The sequence below is a fragment of the Gossypium arboreum genome, chromosome 6 (assembly GCF_025698485.1).
Source record: "Gossypium arboreum isolate Shixiya-1 chromosome 6, ASM2569848v2, whole genome shotgun sequence".
NCBI lineage: Eukaryota > Viridiplantae > Streptophyta > Magnoliopsida > Malvales > Malvaceae > Gossypium > Gossypium arboreum.
In genome coordinates, this window is record NC_069075.1 from 100,922,057 (window position 1) to 100,938,805 (window position 16,749).

The 16,749-nt window shown below is 30.7% G+C and overlaps 2 pseudogenes; both read left to right on the top strand.

The window, feature by feature from the left end:
- Nucleotides 1–569: 569 nt before the first annotated feature.
- Nucleotides 570–1,811, top strand: LOC108484944 (serine/threonine-protein kinase BLUS1-like; annotated as a pseudogene).
- Nucleotides 1,812–2,402: 591 nt separating this feature from the next.
- LOC108486008 (calcineurin B-like protein 2) lies at nucleotides 2,403–3,296 on the top strand (annotated as a pseudogene).
- The last annotated feature ends 13,453 nt before the right edge of the window (nucleotides 3,297–16,749 follow it).

Sequence of the window (16,749 nt, forward strand, 5' to 3'; positions counted from 1 at the left end):
TTGAGCTATAGTTGCGGTGTCTAAATAAATTAATCCGAAAAATTGGTATGGAGAGCCAACATGAAAAACTAAGGCTCCGTTTGTTTACCTGTAAAAGCTTTTCCGTAAAAGCTTTTCAGCATTTTCTGATGTTTGTTTTCTGGAAATGATTTTCCACAATAAAAATTTTTACAAAAAACGAGAAAAGAAGGTACTTTTTAGGGAAAATGTCTTATCGTTTCTAATTCGATAAGACATTTTCCAAAGTTTTTCCTTTTCACATCCCAGCATCAAAACTTGAAACGCTTTCTCCTTCCCCTTTTCCTTCTCCTTCTCCTTATCCTTCTCCTTCCCTTCATTGCATCCCTGAACCAGGATTCATCTCTGTAGAAAAAACAACTAGCAGTAGTTTCGTTGACGAAAAGAAAAAACCCCTCTCCATTTCTAGTCTTTATTGCCGCCTTTTTAATTTTCACTATGATTCTTTTACTTTAATTACCCTGCCACCGGTATTCAACATCGATTACTCAACTGCTAGTGATTTGGTTCTTTTTCCAAAAGGCGGTTTAAGGCCTTAGGTTTTACGGAGAATGGGAGGAAGTCGGAGTTACTCAGCGAATCCTAGCGATTACAAGCTTCTAGAAGAGGTTGGTTATGGCGCCAATGCTACTGTTTATAGAGCGATCATCCTTCCTACTAACAACATCGTAGCTGTGAAATGCTTGGATCTCGATCGTTGCAACAATAATCTGGTCTGTGTTTTTTTTCGAAAATTTCTTTTATTAGTTTAACTATCTCTAGTCAAATAAATGAGCGTACTTAATTTGATTTTAATTAGTTTTGGATAGAGATCTCATTTGATTGAATTTGATTTGATTATGGATTTCAGTGATTGGTTTTGGTCGAGTTGAACGGAATTCTGATATTGGAATTCTGATATTCTTACTTTTTATTATTGAAGCTCGTTTCTTTTAGTTCAGACTTGCTTATGGTGGGATTTTATCATGTTAAAATGTTCTCTAAATAAGGGACACAGTACTACACTAAAAACATTCCTTTTCCTTTCCCTAGTTTCCTCTCAATCCAAGCCAAGCCTTAGATCCAGTTCATGTGTACTAAACATCTTGTATGCTTGCTTGTTTCATTATTATTGATCATTCTATGGGAATTTTCTACTTTTGGTAGTAATACAATCACTCAAGTATGTGTACCAAAAATCTTTTTTGGCTATTGGGATCTTTTGTGATATTGTTTAGAGGTTCTAATAATTGCTAGTATCATAAATGGTATATTTAGATCCATATTTTATGCTCTTCATGTGATCTATTGGCTCTTAACAGGCTTTCTTAATTTTGTTTTACAGGATGATATCCGCCGGGAAGCTTAGACAGTAAGTTTGATTGATCACTCAAATGTTATTCGGGCATATTGATCTTTTATGGTTGACCATAATCTTTGGGTAGTCATGCATTTTATATCAAAGGGTTCCTATTTGCACCTCATGAAGTCAGCATATCTAGATGGTTTCGAAGAGCCTGCTATTGGTTTTGTTCTGAAAGAAACTCTTGAAGCTCTAGATTATCTTCATCGACAATGACATATTCATAGGGATGGTAAGGTCAGTGCCTTACAGAAGTTGGCATTATGCTATCTGATTGAATTCACTATTATTTTATTTAATAAGTTTTATTTAATTGGCATTACAGCCTGGAATCATACTGCTTGATAATAATGGAATAGTAAAGCTCGCTGACTTTGGTGTTTCAACTTGCATGTTTGATGTAAGAGAAAGACAATGTTCTAGAAGTACCTTTGTTGGGACTCATTTTTAGTGAGCTATTTTTGTCAAATCTGTCCAACTATTACCCTTCTCTTCAACTCCTTATGTACTCTGATGCCATTGATAGAATTATTTTTTCTTTGAATTTCCACAATCTGATATTCCTATTTATCCTTTCTTTTCAAGATGGCACCAGATATCTTGCAACCTGGAAGTGGATATAACTCCAAGTGAGTGTTCAGTCTTCATTTAAAGTTAAGGTCTTAGAATTTCACTTAAATCCATTGTCACTTTACAATGTTGTATAAGCACGACATCTTAGTGTACACAAGTATTTTCTGCTTCATGTGGCAAGGGGTGGTCATGACTCATGAGTTTGAACCTACAAGGACTCATGATTTTGGTTTGAGTGACATTTGTTCTGAAACACAAAACTTCACTTTATCCACACATCTGGGCTTTCTATGAAAGCACTTACGTGCCTCAAAGTTACCACTTTTGCATAATCAGGAAATGGTTAAAAGGTTAGTCCTATTGTTTGCTTTTAGAATGATTAAGTGTATGGAAAGAATGACATGAATGGGATTTCTGGTTTCTTTTGTTGTTGCCTAGGTATAGAGTGTATTAATGTGAAAAGAATATCATGTTGCAGTGCGTAGACAGATTGAAGCATTTATTTGCTTCAGTGTTGCAATGATGTGATAATGATTTGTACAAGCAATCAAAAGGTTTTGTTAATCCTAAACTTCTTGCAAGAGAGACCGTTTGTATGTTATCATTTTTTTCTCTTCTTTTTAAATATTTTTCTATATTGCTTATGTGATAAATTCAATGCTTTTGCTTGACTTAACATTTGTTCAGTGTTTGCCTGTGTTATTTTAGTTCTTGTGTCATTTACTGAATTTTTTTTTGCTCATTTTCATGCAGTTAGTGTAAGTGAAATAGAAGCACTTTATGAGCTTTTCAAGAATATAAGCAATGTTGTTATAGATGATAGGCTGATCAACAAGGTCTTTGTTTTTTCATAGTTCACATTTTGTTATACAATTGATATCTTTTGTTATGTTTATCATGTTTTTTGGCTTGATGATTACCCCTTGTCTTGAGTTGGTCTTTCTCTCATCTTTTTAGTATTTAAGTTCTATTTATATTACTATTTGACATGAGAAGTTCCAATTGGCATTATTCAAAACAAACAAAAAGAAGAGTTTATTTGTTGATTGGGTATTTTTTTCTAATGTTAATTAATAATGTCTCCATCCTTGAAAGAACAATTCTTATTAGCATAATATTGCTTGAGTTGTTGTCAATATATTTATGATTTCACTGCAGATGTTAGACATGCTTGATACAAAGCATAATGGAATTCTAGGTTTCGAAGAGTTTGCCCATGCTCTCTCTATCTTCCATCCAAATGCGCTCATTGACGATAAAAATAATTGTATGTGTTAAATATTTTAGTTATCTATATCCTTTATCTCTCTTTTTACCTCTCTTGTTGTAAGTCATACATAGTAGTTGGATGTAAATGACTAGTATGGAAATGGAATTATGGACTTTTGTGCATAGACAATGTGTCTAAACTATGTATTCTTGTATATACATATTCTTGTGTAATCTATTTTCTTAGACTAGGTAATTTCTTTTTTATAATTGATTTTTTTCTCCTTGAATCCTTTTCTTTGGCAGTTGTAACGCCCCAATTTTCGCGAATTCTGTGAGTGTTGGCAAATTTTAAATTTTGGTGTTCTGTCTGCTTGGCGTAGATTTAATCAGGTTAGTGGGTCTCTAGAAGGCTCAAGTTTAAGTTAAAATCCGGTAATTTTAGTTAATTTTAATTCTATAGAAGAAGGGGTTCTGGTTAGCTGGGCTTTAAGGTATTAACTGGGTAAAATAAAACACAAGGAAGCCCGTGGTAAGTTGGCTTGTGGCGTCACTTGGGGGCTTGAGAGGTGGCGTGTGGATGACCAAGAAGAGCAAAGGTTCAAGTGGCAAGGTAAGTAAATAGGTGATATTAATTTTTTATGTACAAAAAAGGTAAGCAGTGGAACTAAAGTGAAAGGCTGTCAGGAGAAGATTTAGGAGCTGATAAGGGAAAGGATTTAGGAGCTGATAAGGGAGATGATTTAGGAGCTGATAAGGGAGAGGATTTAGGAGCTGATAAGGGAGAGGATTTAGGAGCTGATAAAGGAGAAGATTTAGGAGCTGATCAAGGAGCAGGAGTTGGCCGACTAAGGGCCTCTAGCATGGGAAAATTCGGCTAGGTTAAGTGCCAGTATAAATTCGGCATGAGGGGGAAAGTTGTGCCGTTTGCTGACCATTCTCCTCTTCTTTCTTTTCTCCTTTTCTCTTCAACTTTTTCTTTTTATTCTTTTCCTCCATAGCCCAATCTCTATAACCACCTGTGCATCTCCATGTTTTTCTTCAGACGTTTCTAAAACCTTCATAGTCATTGCCATAAAAAGCCGAAATCCTGAAAACTATACTTTTTTCTGTGCCGATTTCTCCTAGCCAATTTTATTATCTTTTCCATCATTCTTGACCGATTCTCTAGTTCTCTAAACCTCAAGGTTCTGTCGACAAGACCATAGCAAAACCCTCCTATTGCATCTTTCTCTACACAGCTTCAACAAAAGCCGAAAACCCCACTCTCTTAGGGACTTGGCCGAATAGTGAGGTCACTGAAAGCTTGACTTTTGTTATCATTTGAGGTCTTAGATCGGTATCAGCATTGAGTAGAAATTAATTGGGATCATTGACCGAAGGAACCGGTGGTAAGTCTTTTCAATCTAGTCTTTATTTCGTATTTTAAAAAAGCCGAAACCCCTAAAGGTTAGGGAGGCTGTAGACTTGGACTTGTAGCCCTAAGGGGTTGTGATAACTATTTTGTCTTGATAATAATGTGATCTGGAGGCTGCTGATCAAGGGCTTGGACAAGTGGAGCAACAGGATCTAAGTTTAGTCGCAAACTTCGAAAGGTAGGATTGCTAGAGTCTAAGTTGTTATGGCCGAATAAGGTAGGGAGTTATTATGTAGTTCGTTTCGGTAGTTAGATTAACGTGGTAGTAATATAATTGTAGGTAGTTCGTGTGTGGATCTCGTCAAACGAATCATCATAAAATAGGTGTGTAACTGACACCCTTTCTTAGTCTAGATCGGCAAAAGCCGAAATGTCGAAATGCCAAAAAACCGGTATTTTTTAGATTTGCGAGTGTACAAACGCTCGTGAGGTAAATCGATTAATGTTTTTGGTAAGCTGCAATGTTTGGACTGCAAAGTGCATGATTTCTGTACCCTCAATATTGTTGGGTTTATTGGGCCAAAATTGGAATAAAGGGCCAACGGGCCCAATTCGGTAAGAACCCTCGGTAAGTGATTCTGTTAGTACGTGAAAGGTAAGAATATGCATGAAAAACCCTAAAATAGATAAATTACTGAAATACCTTTAAAAAGTAGAAAATTTACAGTTTTACCCCTAGGAGATAAAGTACCGAAATACCCCTAGGAGTAAATTGACCTAAATGCATGTTTGACTGTTGTTGTTTACTGCATGCCATGTAGTTATTATCTGATGCATGGGACTGGGATATTGATGGAGGAAGTACTGAAAGTGGCTTGACCACGTATTGGAGGCTTTGCCTCAATTTATGATAAGCGAGCAACAAAGGCGCAAGCTGTGGAGTGTAAATTTGGGTGGGTTGAGTTATTCCCACATGGAGTGTAGGGCTGGTACGGGTGGAGTGTAGCGGTTGGTGGTTGAGTAGACTCCCCAAATGGGCTTGCATATGTTTATTGATGTTGCATGGGCTTACATATGTTTATTGATATTGCATGTATTTTGAAATGGGCCTATGGGCCGTACTGTTATCTGAATGAAGGGCTAAGGCCTAGTTTATTGTAATCTGAAAAGGGCTCTAGCCCAGTATCACTGTTATCTGAATGGGCTTAGGCCCGATGGGCTTGAGCTGACCTGGGCTTTGAATGAGTTTCCTTACACACTGAGTTTCCAAACTCACCCATTCTTTAACCTTACAGGTGGGCCTTAATGTGGGTGTCTTGGAGCCGGAGGGGATTCAGAGTGGCCATGGTGAACGCTTTTGGGTTTGAAAAGAGACTGGTTTCCTTAAGTTATCTTTATTTACTATTTAATTTTTGGGTTGTAATAAGGCTATTTTAACTTTATTTTCTTCTTTGATTTTTTGGGATTAATTATTTTTAATAACTTTATGCTGGTGGATAATAATTCAAATGGGCTAGACTTAGGGCGCGATTTCAAAACGTTACTTGTTTTTAAAATAACACAACGTCACGAATATTCGATTTATCAAAGATAACCACTCAAAGAAGTTTCAATCCGTTATAACCAAGTGTGGCAATGGTTGTGGGCATGTCTAAGATTGGATCCAATCGAAGAGCTTGGTACTTAAGCAGCCTTCATGGCTCACCTCCTCTGTTATGTATACCTACCTGGTGCCTAGCTTCCATTCACTTGGTTAGCTTAACAAAAGTCAGCTTTTAAAACACTAAAAAGGGAACATGGGTTTTTTTTAATTTCAATGTGGCATGTCGGATTCGGCTATAACGTCTGGGCCGAGTTTAGGGTGCTACAGCACTGGTTCGTAATGTTAAATTTGATGTATTTATTCATAAATAAATGATTGCGTAAAATATAAATTTAATAGATATAAAATAAACTCAATCAAACAATGAGAAGATAATAAATTCTTAAATGTATGTTTGTTTCATTTAAAATAGTTTTTATAAAATATTTTCAGAAAATCTGCCAAACAAGAGAAAATATTTTACACAGATTCATCCAAACACCAGAAAATATTAGCTTTTCCAGAAAAGTAAGCCATTTTCCAGAAATCATTTTCCGGAAATCATTTTCAGTCAAACAAATGGACCCCAAAATGCATGCGTTTAGCTTCCAATCCCAACATAATCACTCTCCCAACCTCACAGCATCTTCATGGTACCTTTTTTTTTTCTTTGGTTTAATTTTAAAGTTGAGTCGGGTCAATTTTTAAATTGCTAGCAAAGTTCTCTTAAAACTATTTTTTTCAATTTTTGAGATTGTGCTTAAGCAAAAATTTTGAAATCAATTATCTAATTTTAAATTAGGGTGTGTTTGTTTGATGAAAAATTATTTAAGTTTTTTCTTATATTTTCTCGTGTTTGTTTAGTGGAAAACAAGTTCATTAAAAAAAAGAATTACGAGTCAACAGAAAATAAATTTATTTTTCTGAAAAATGACTTTCACTCTTGAAAAGGACAAACCATTTTCTAGAAAAATAATCCTTAGGATTTTTATATAAAATAACTTAAATAAAATCAAATATTATTATATTAATAATAAATTTTAATATTTTTAAAATATAATATCAAATATTATCATTTTCAAAATTATAAAACATATATATTTAATCATATAATAAATTATTAATGTAATTTTAACATTAACAATATTTTAAATTTTAAGTAATATGTAAAATTTTATATTAATATATATTACGATTAAAAATATTTTAGAATATAAAATATAAATATTTTAGTTGTTATGAATATCTTATTAAGTGAATGTCCATCATGATCAAGATAAAATTTTTAATGTATTTTAAATTCTAATTGTTATTAGAATTAGATTTCTACTTTTTTTATACTTCTTATGCCTATAAATAGAGACTCTGATGAAGCATTGTAATCATCCCAACTGATCAATAAAGTACATTCTCTATTACTTCCATATTTTCTTTGTTATTTGTTATTTGTTCTTTATTCTCTCCATCTCTCTTTATTTTATAGCACGTTATCAACACGATTCTCTTTTATTTTATAATACGGTCACTCCAAATCTCTTTATTTGGATGTCGATTGCCTTCTAGAGCTATTGCAATTTCAGTCTTCAATTGAGGCATACGCACTATGGGTAATCATTAAAGCCTTTAATCACTCAAATCTTCAAGTTTATTTTACTATGATTTATTTATTATATCATATTTATTATAATTGGACGCTAATCATGACAATATGAATAGATAGATTTTGATTTGAAATCTCACACATGTTTGTGATGGTGATTATGAAATAAAGAATCTATTAAGATGTTTATAAGTCTGTCCTATTAGATTTGTTGCATTCCCCGAAGTGAATGTAAACATAAAGAAAATAAAAGATATTATCATGGACCACTAAAAGTGGGAACATAGTAATAAATAAGAGAACAATGAGAGTTCTCAAGATAACTTATGTTATCAATATGATATGAAAGATTATTGGCCACATATATGGCAGATGCCTAAATATATGAGAATGTTGTAATAAATTCTATCATTATAGATAAAAAGTATTTATCTTATTTGGTATTAAAACAAACAAATATTATTTCAATATTTGATAGTACAAAATTAGTCGAAAACTCTAGAAAAGCTAATATATTAATATTTTCCGATGGTTAATCCATTGGTTTTAAAAGATATTTATAATGGATCTTATATTGAGATTGTGAATGAGGAAAATATTATATTTCATATGAATCACTATTGTTATAAATATTTATTTTGAAATGATGAAAAAAGGAGGATTGGGTTATTAATTTATATTTATTTTATAATCTTTGTGATCTTTTTTTGTCATCATCTTCATTAAGGGGTTGGAAGCAAAATATTTATTGTGAAAGATTTATTTATGAGCAATAAAATATGATAATTCTATCTAAAGCTTGTTATGGTTGAATGCACCTGAAGTAGCAAAAAAAATTAGATATTTGAAGATTTTGGCATATTCTCTGAAGCGAATATTGCATATAATTGTTTGGAAATTATATTTATTTTGTTGACTTAGTGACATTATAATATCACATTGATTTAGACATTTCCAGTAGTAAATGTCACAATAGCATTATATGTGGATACAAAGTAAAAAAGAATGATAGTAAAATTATCAATTTGTTACTATTTAGTACAATTGGAATGCATGTTAAAGTAAACCAGAAGTTTACTGATACAAATGCATTTACTACTTGGCGTGACCATTTAGACCATCCTGGATCATATATGATGCGAAAATTAATTAAGAATTCATATGGACATTCATGAAAGAACCAGAAGATTCTTTAATTTAAAAGAATTCTCATATGTTGTTTGTTCTTAATGAAAAATTGATTATTAGAAACTCACTAGCTAAAGTTGAGATTTAATGTCTTACATTTCTGAAACGAATATGGCCCCATTCATCCACCATGTGGATGATTTTAATATTATATGATTTTGGTAGATGCGTATACAAAATAATCGCATATGTGTTATCACTTTGCAACATGACATTCGCAAGTTGCTTGTTTAAATAATTAATTTCAGATCATGCAATTAAGAGAATTCATCCTTCTAATACTGATGAGTTTATATCTCAATCTTTTATTTATTGAGTTTGAAAATTTTTTGTAAAAGTTGTGCATAATGGTTTAGAGACATTATTGATTAAACACCTCTGATTAATGTCTAAACAATTACTTATGAGAACTAAACTTTCTATTTCAGCATGAGATTTTATTGATTTATGTGTTGTACGTATCAAGCCAATAAGTTATAAATATTCCCCATTATAATTGGTTTTTGATCAAGAACTAAATATTTCTCATCTTTGAATTTTTGGATGTGCGTATATGTTCCAATTGCTCCACACAACGCACAAAGATGAGTGAATCCTCAAAGAAAGTTGGGAATATATATTAATTACAAGTTTCTTTATATTATTAAAAGTTTTGAATGTATTCAAGAATCAATTATGACATGATTTGTGATTACAATTTTGATTCCATAGTTTTTCCGACATTAGGGGGAGAGAAATAATAACTTGTAATGAGTTAAGGGGAGAGTAATTTAAACCAGAAGTTCAATAAGGATAACTCATTATAAGTTAGCTATTAGATATATTTACAAACTTAATGAGAATAACCAAGTGTTATATACCATCTAATATTTTAATTTGAAATCAAAGTCTCAGTAGGACAATCAATTAGAATAAATAATAGATTGATCAGTTCCAAATATGAAAATTCTTCTAAATGGTCATATAGTAGAGGTGGGTGCTCCAGAAGAGACTAAAGACATAACTAATAAGTAAAACTCCAGAAGAGATTCAGGTACCTGAAACTAAAGATTAAAATAGTAAAAATAAGAGATCTCGATAAGTTATGTCAATTCGATAAAATGTGGAACCGAATAATAAAAGTGGTCGAAAATGAATTTGCATGTGATATTATTATTGAAATAATGAAATAAAAGGAGGATCTTGAATAAATCTATTGAGAAATATAGATATGGAATAAATTGATCAAAATAGAAAGACGCAACTCAAGTACAATTAAATTTTTAGAATTTTTGGACCAATAGTCCAAATATCTAAAGGTATAAAGTCAGTGAGGGTTCAATTGAAGTAGTTCTGCAAAAGCGGAATAAAAATATGAAGTTTTTCGCTAAGTCCTGACACTGATTATAAAAAAGATATAATATTATTCTGTCTGGATGCAATAACCTTTAGATATATTATTAAATTGACAATTCATAAAAGATTTAACTTGCGTCTAATGGTTATTGCTACAACCTTTATGAATCACTATATAGTAAAGTTTATAGTAAAATCCTTGAAGGATTTAGGATGCTAGAAGCATATTGAAATTCTCAAGAAATTGTTCATATATATTAATTGAAATAATTTGAAAATATGTGGTAAATTTGACTTACTGAATAGTAGTTCAAGGAGGATTATAAAATGATAAAAAATACCTATTTATGTTTTTATAAAATAATCGTGATTAAAGTTTGTTATGATTATTGTTGAATCTCCTGAAGAGATCAAAATATATTTCCCCAAATTTCCCTCACTCATGACTTTTAAAAGAATGGTGATATAAATACTTAGCAATATATTCAAATAGTCATTTGAAAAACTAGTATTCAAGATTGAATACGTAGAATATGAGAAAGTATGCGATGTTTTTATGAGGTGGAGTAAATACGTGTTATACTCTTTTTCCCTTAAACGAGGTTTTGTCCAATTGGGTTTTCTTGGTAAGATTTTTAATGAGGCAGCATATTATACGTATTATAGATCGTGTAGTCTTTTCCTTCATTAGGTTTTTATCCCATAGGGTTTTTCTTAATAAGGTTTTAACGAGGCACATTATCTACCAATGGACATCCAAGGGAGAGTGTTATGAATATCTTATTTAGTGGATGTCATCATGTTCAAAATAAATTTTTAATGTACTTTAAATTCTAATAGTTATTAGAATTAAATCTCTACTTCTTTTATACTTCTTATGCCTATAAATAGAGACTCTGATGAAGCATTGTAATCATCCCAATTGATCAATAAAGTACATTCTCTATTGCTTCCATATTTTTTTTGTTCTTTGTTCTCTCCATCTCTCTTTATTTATAACAATAGTAATATAAATATGAGTATTTGTTTAAAGCTTGTTTAATTTTATTTCTCTCTTTCAGCTCTATGTGACAATCCACTTACATGCAGATATATATAATCTTAAACAAGATTAAGTAAAAAAAAACTTCGAAAATATAAAATTTAATTAATACAGCATTAAGGTTTTATATAATTAAATCTAGATATTAAAAGTAAGCCTTATATGGTATAAACACGAATTCAAAGGCCAAAACTTGTAATTCCTATAATAATTTTGTCCAAAAAATTTTGCTCGTATAGTCTTCACTAAAACAACAATATTTTGAGCTCTTGAATTTGAAATAAGATTATTCAAAGTGCATTTTAAAGTTAAGATATAGCTCTTTCATCATTCAGAATATCTCAACCCAAAAATATCTAGATCTCATCAAAATGTGTTGGAAATCAACTAATTTTCTAGACTTAAAAATTGAACCTAAGCTCAATCCCATCTGAACTCAATCTGTGCATGTATCAATATTAATACATTTTATATTTACCTAAGCTCAATCGAACTTGAAATATGAGCTTAATTTTGTACAAGCAAAATATTATCTTATTATAAAATAAATTTCGATTATCAAAGTAAAATTCTTCTTAATATTTTGTAACAAATATAATTTACATTATGTTTGTTTTCTGAAAACAAATTCTAATATATGATTTCAGGAAAGTTGGTCAAACAATGAATAAATATTTATGCGGGATATTTAAACATAAAAATTACTTTTCTCCGAAAATCAATCCATCTTCCATAAATCATTTTTTGAAAGTTATTTTCAAGTGAAAGAACATAATTCTAATAATCAAAATTGTCCCGTATTTGAATATTGCTTATGTTATACCAACTTTTTTAACATAGGTGAAAGAAAAATAAAAGAATTTTTTAAAATAATAATAATAGGTTTTTAAAGAAATTAGTTTTTAAGAATGATTTAAATTATTTTATTTATGTTATATGAAAATTTTAAAAATTTTAAATTGCGTTTAAGGCATTTGTTAAATTTTTTATAAAAATTATTTTTAGTTTTCTAATTGAATCGATATTAAATTAATTTGTAACGTCATATTTTTTTTATGAGAGGCTGTTTTTAGGTTCAGGCCTAGCTTTGTTCGAGAAATGGGCTTAAAATTCTGACCAAATTTGGTCTAATTTAAAAATGCTAACCCGAGCCCGACCTAATCCGCCTTTATCTTTTTTTAAGATTAGTTTTAATATAATAACAAATTTAAAAAATATAATATATCAAATACACTAAAAACATTAGAATAAATGTTTCCCAACAGATTGAGAATACATTAAAAAAAGTCTTTATACTTAAATAACACTAAGATAGCTACAACTTAATAAGCAACTGCCTCTAAAATAATAGCAAAATTAATAATAAAATAATAGTTATGAAATATCTAAACAATAACAACAAAATAGTAGTGAAATTGTAACAAAACAACAACAAAATGACAGCAAAACAATAACAAAACAACTAATTCAATCCAAGAGAAGCCAAAAAATCCTACCCGAGGCTATACCCGTTTAGAAAATGGGTCTTGTTTTTTGTCCAAGCCCCTTTTTAGGCCTATATTTTTATTCAACCCCTCCCACTTTTCAGGCAGACTTTTGGACCTCGACGGTAACTTGACCCATGATCAGGTCTAATAGTCGAGTGGCTAACCTAGTTTGACCCAGGTCAACCTTAAACAATAATATATTTTTTATCCTAGGATTTGGTTAGTAGAGAATCAAAGTCGATGTACTAATGAATCACGAAATACTATGGCTCTAAAATATGGCTTTAAAAATTTATTCAGAAGTAATTCACGAGATCATGCACTCTTTTCTTTCCTAATTTTAATAAAAAAAAAGTGTAACTTAATGAATTCAGCCTATTCTTGAAATAAACAATTTGCACACATCCCCTTTCCAGAAAAGATCAATACACTAAGAACTATACTTAGATTTATTGAATTTATTGGATATGTTGTTAAAATATTGATATTAGCTCTGAAGCTCCTGGTGGAAATAAAAGAACCAATTACATTTTTCATATGATCTCTTATTTTATTTTAGGTAGACTAAAAAAAGAACTTAATTTTTTTTGTATTATATCGCTTTGACTCCTTTTTTTTAATTAGATAGACTAAACAAATTAATATTGACATATGTTGGATGCTTAATGGGTGAAAATAATATATATATATATATGAATTAAATGGAATTTAGTTGAATAAATTTTAATATTTTACAATAAATTCTTACTATATAAATTATAATAATACAATCTACTTTGTGAAAAAAGTAATTTTTAATTATTTCACAATTAAATTAATATCCAAATCATTTGTAACAAAAATTCAGTTGGGGTCTTGATATACTATCAATGGGATTTTTAAACTCCATGAAAATGAAACATGCGTCATTCTTTAATTCTTGATTATGGACTTAAGAATCCCACAAAAAATATATTATAATCAACCTGAAATTAATAGAACAATTTTATAATAATAACAATATGCTTAAATTTTAGATTTTAAAAACAAACTAAATCCTATAAATAAAAATATAAAATTTAAATTACCGAAAATACAAAAACTTGTATACCATAAAATTAACCGAACCAGTGAAGGTTTCAAAACCATGTACAGTTTTAACAGTTGCATTGATTAAGCCGGCGGCTGTCCCAAAGTCAAAATCTTGGTGATGCCCAATCCCTCATTATGCCACGTGTATGTTTCTGATACGTTTGTAATCTGGTCGCGTGCTTGGAGCTAGGGGACCCACTTGCTGCCCAATGCATCACCACTCGACGCGTGTCCACGTTGTCGTTGTCACGCGAGTGGCGGAGACAGATGGAACGTAATTTGTGGTCCCCCAACCCCTTTCTTCCATTTCCGCGAAGTTTTAGCTTTTTCTCGTCAAATTCCTGTTTAAGTCTCTCTACTATGCTCAACGTTTTAACTTACTCCTTATACTTTAATTTGACATGATTTATTTCCTTTATTATTATATCATTAGTTAGGTGAAAATGCTGACGTTGCATTATAATTTAAAATACTATTTCATGTCATCATATTGATAAGAACTTCTTTTTTAATTGGAAAATGTATTTTTTTAAATTATATCAATATAATAACGCGATTTAATTATATAAATTACAGTATAAAAATAAATTTAAAATCTAATTGTAATAGAGAAACAAAAATCAAATTTTGACTTCTTTCTTCTCAATATCTCAAGGGCAAAGTCATCGCCCAACATCGGTAACAATTCCATAAAGGATTTTTAAGTATCAAGAGCAAACAGTAAAGGGAGCAAGGCATCATGTTTTTTTTTCTTTTAACATTCACTTTTTTTGGAAGGTGCTAATTAAGTCTCTCAAAAAATTTAAAAAAAAATTGTTTTTATTTTTATTTAAAAAGTCTCATTAACCTGTTCAAAATTATTGCACATACTCATCATACATCTTCAAACTTTTTAAAATTTTTACTAAATCCTCAAATTTTTTTTTAAAAAAAAATTCACAAATAGAACAATCGTAAATGTGTTTTGAATAAATTTAAAAATCTAAAATGTAATCAAACGGAACACTTATCGCAATTCTAACAATGCTGGTAAAAAATGAACTGCTGTCTGACAATGTATCCGAGAATAATTGGTCTGATAAAACCGAACAAAAAGGAAAATTCCACTACAAGACATGGAAACATTTGCAACATTCCACTTCATTAGGAATTAAATTATCTTCGTTAAAAGTGGTCAGTTTTTTCATTTACTATTATTTTTATAATAACTGAAAAAAAAAACGCATTATGGAGTGACGTGGAAAGCAGGCTCCCACATTCAAGGATACACAGCTGGAGCTGGTTACTACACAAATTACTAGAACAATCCAACGAGCTGTCGTGGTTCATACAGATTCCATGATGTACTTTTGTTGTCGTAAGCATTTTTGCATGCGCCCTCACTAATAAAAAAGCGGTTTTTAAAAAATTAGTTTTTAGTTTTTTTTAATTTAAATAAATATATCAATTTTAGAGAGAAAAATAAAAACATTTATTATAGAAAGTGTTTTCTGTTTCTAAAAAATTATTTTTTTATTCGGTGTTAGAAATTTGGAGAGAGATTTAATTGTATTTATGTTTGAGGTAGACATTGTGATAGTTTTAAGATATATTTGAGTTCACAATGATGTAATAATGCTTGGAGGCACACACATTTCATCTGACGTGTAGGAATGGAACCATAACCTTAGAATTCCATCACATTGTAACTCAAGCTCCCAGATCACAGTGGTTATAAGCCCAGAGATCCACAAATTTCATTTGTCATGTGACAAACCATGTTACTGATAGTATGTGCTTAAAAACACCTTCAAGCATAAGTCAAATCACATACCAATTCTTAGACTCCAAACCATGCATTAACCAACATTCAAACCTATTCAAAATATGTCAAAACATGTCAAAATATACCAACTCACAAACAACCTATGTGCCTAACTAATATGCCATCATTGGCACCATAATTGAATCATAAACAACAATCATTTAAACCAAAACATAATCAACATGTTAATCTCATTCCATCATCAACTAAGTCCCAAATACCATATGCCAAAATTATCCATTTAAACGAAACTTTCAAATGCAAACATATTTCATCCTAAGTTCATAAATTACCAAAACCAAAATGATAATTTCAACAATAATTCATCAACAAAGACATCAAGTAATAAGCTACCATTTCAATATACCAAAACCCAAATACAAAATTACATCCCAAATGACACAAGTCATCACCAAGTTACCTAACCATTCAAAATGCATTTAAAACCAAAAAGATACCATTGCCACCACACATTACAGCCAACCAAAAATATCGATTGGAATTTACATCTATATACACATCCCATACTTCAATTGGCACGAAACATATTCATAATGCATATAACATACATAATCAAGACCCTATTTACATGCCACTTATAAACAGGCCAAAATACGTAAACAACTACTGAAAGAGTTGACGGATAGTGTGATCTCCAACGGCGTTCTAATTGACAATAAAAGTCTGACAAACTATAAGGAAGAAAAATCAAATAGAGTAAGCTTACGCAAAGCTTAGTAAGTCTATAAAAACAAAACATCAAATAGCTATAAATTTAATTACAAATCGTACATATCATTAAACTAACAATCATTTGTTTTAATTATCATTTCAACAATCCGAAATAACTAAACCTGGATGTTTCATATCACAAAAACATAACATGTTAATAATCATATGCTTAGATATAATCAACCAGAAATAATTCATCATATTTTCTGATTCCATTTGCATTTCAATAGTTAACTGTTTTGCTCGGAGAACAATAGTAAATTGACTTCAGATACACAGGAGAGTAATTCTCACACAAGCTGACAAAATAACATTAACCGATACACGATGCTACTCACACAAGCTTCAAAGAATCCGCAACACATGTAGGATCTTAAGCCATCGATATGGTATCCATCACCGGTACATA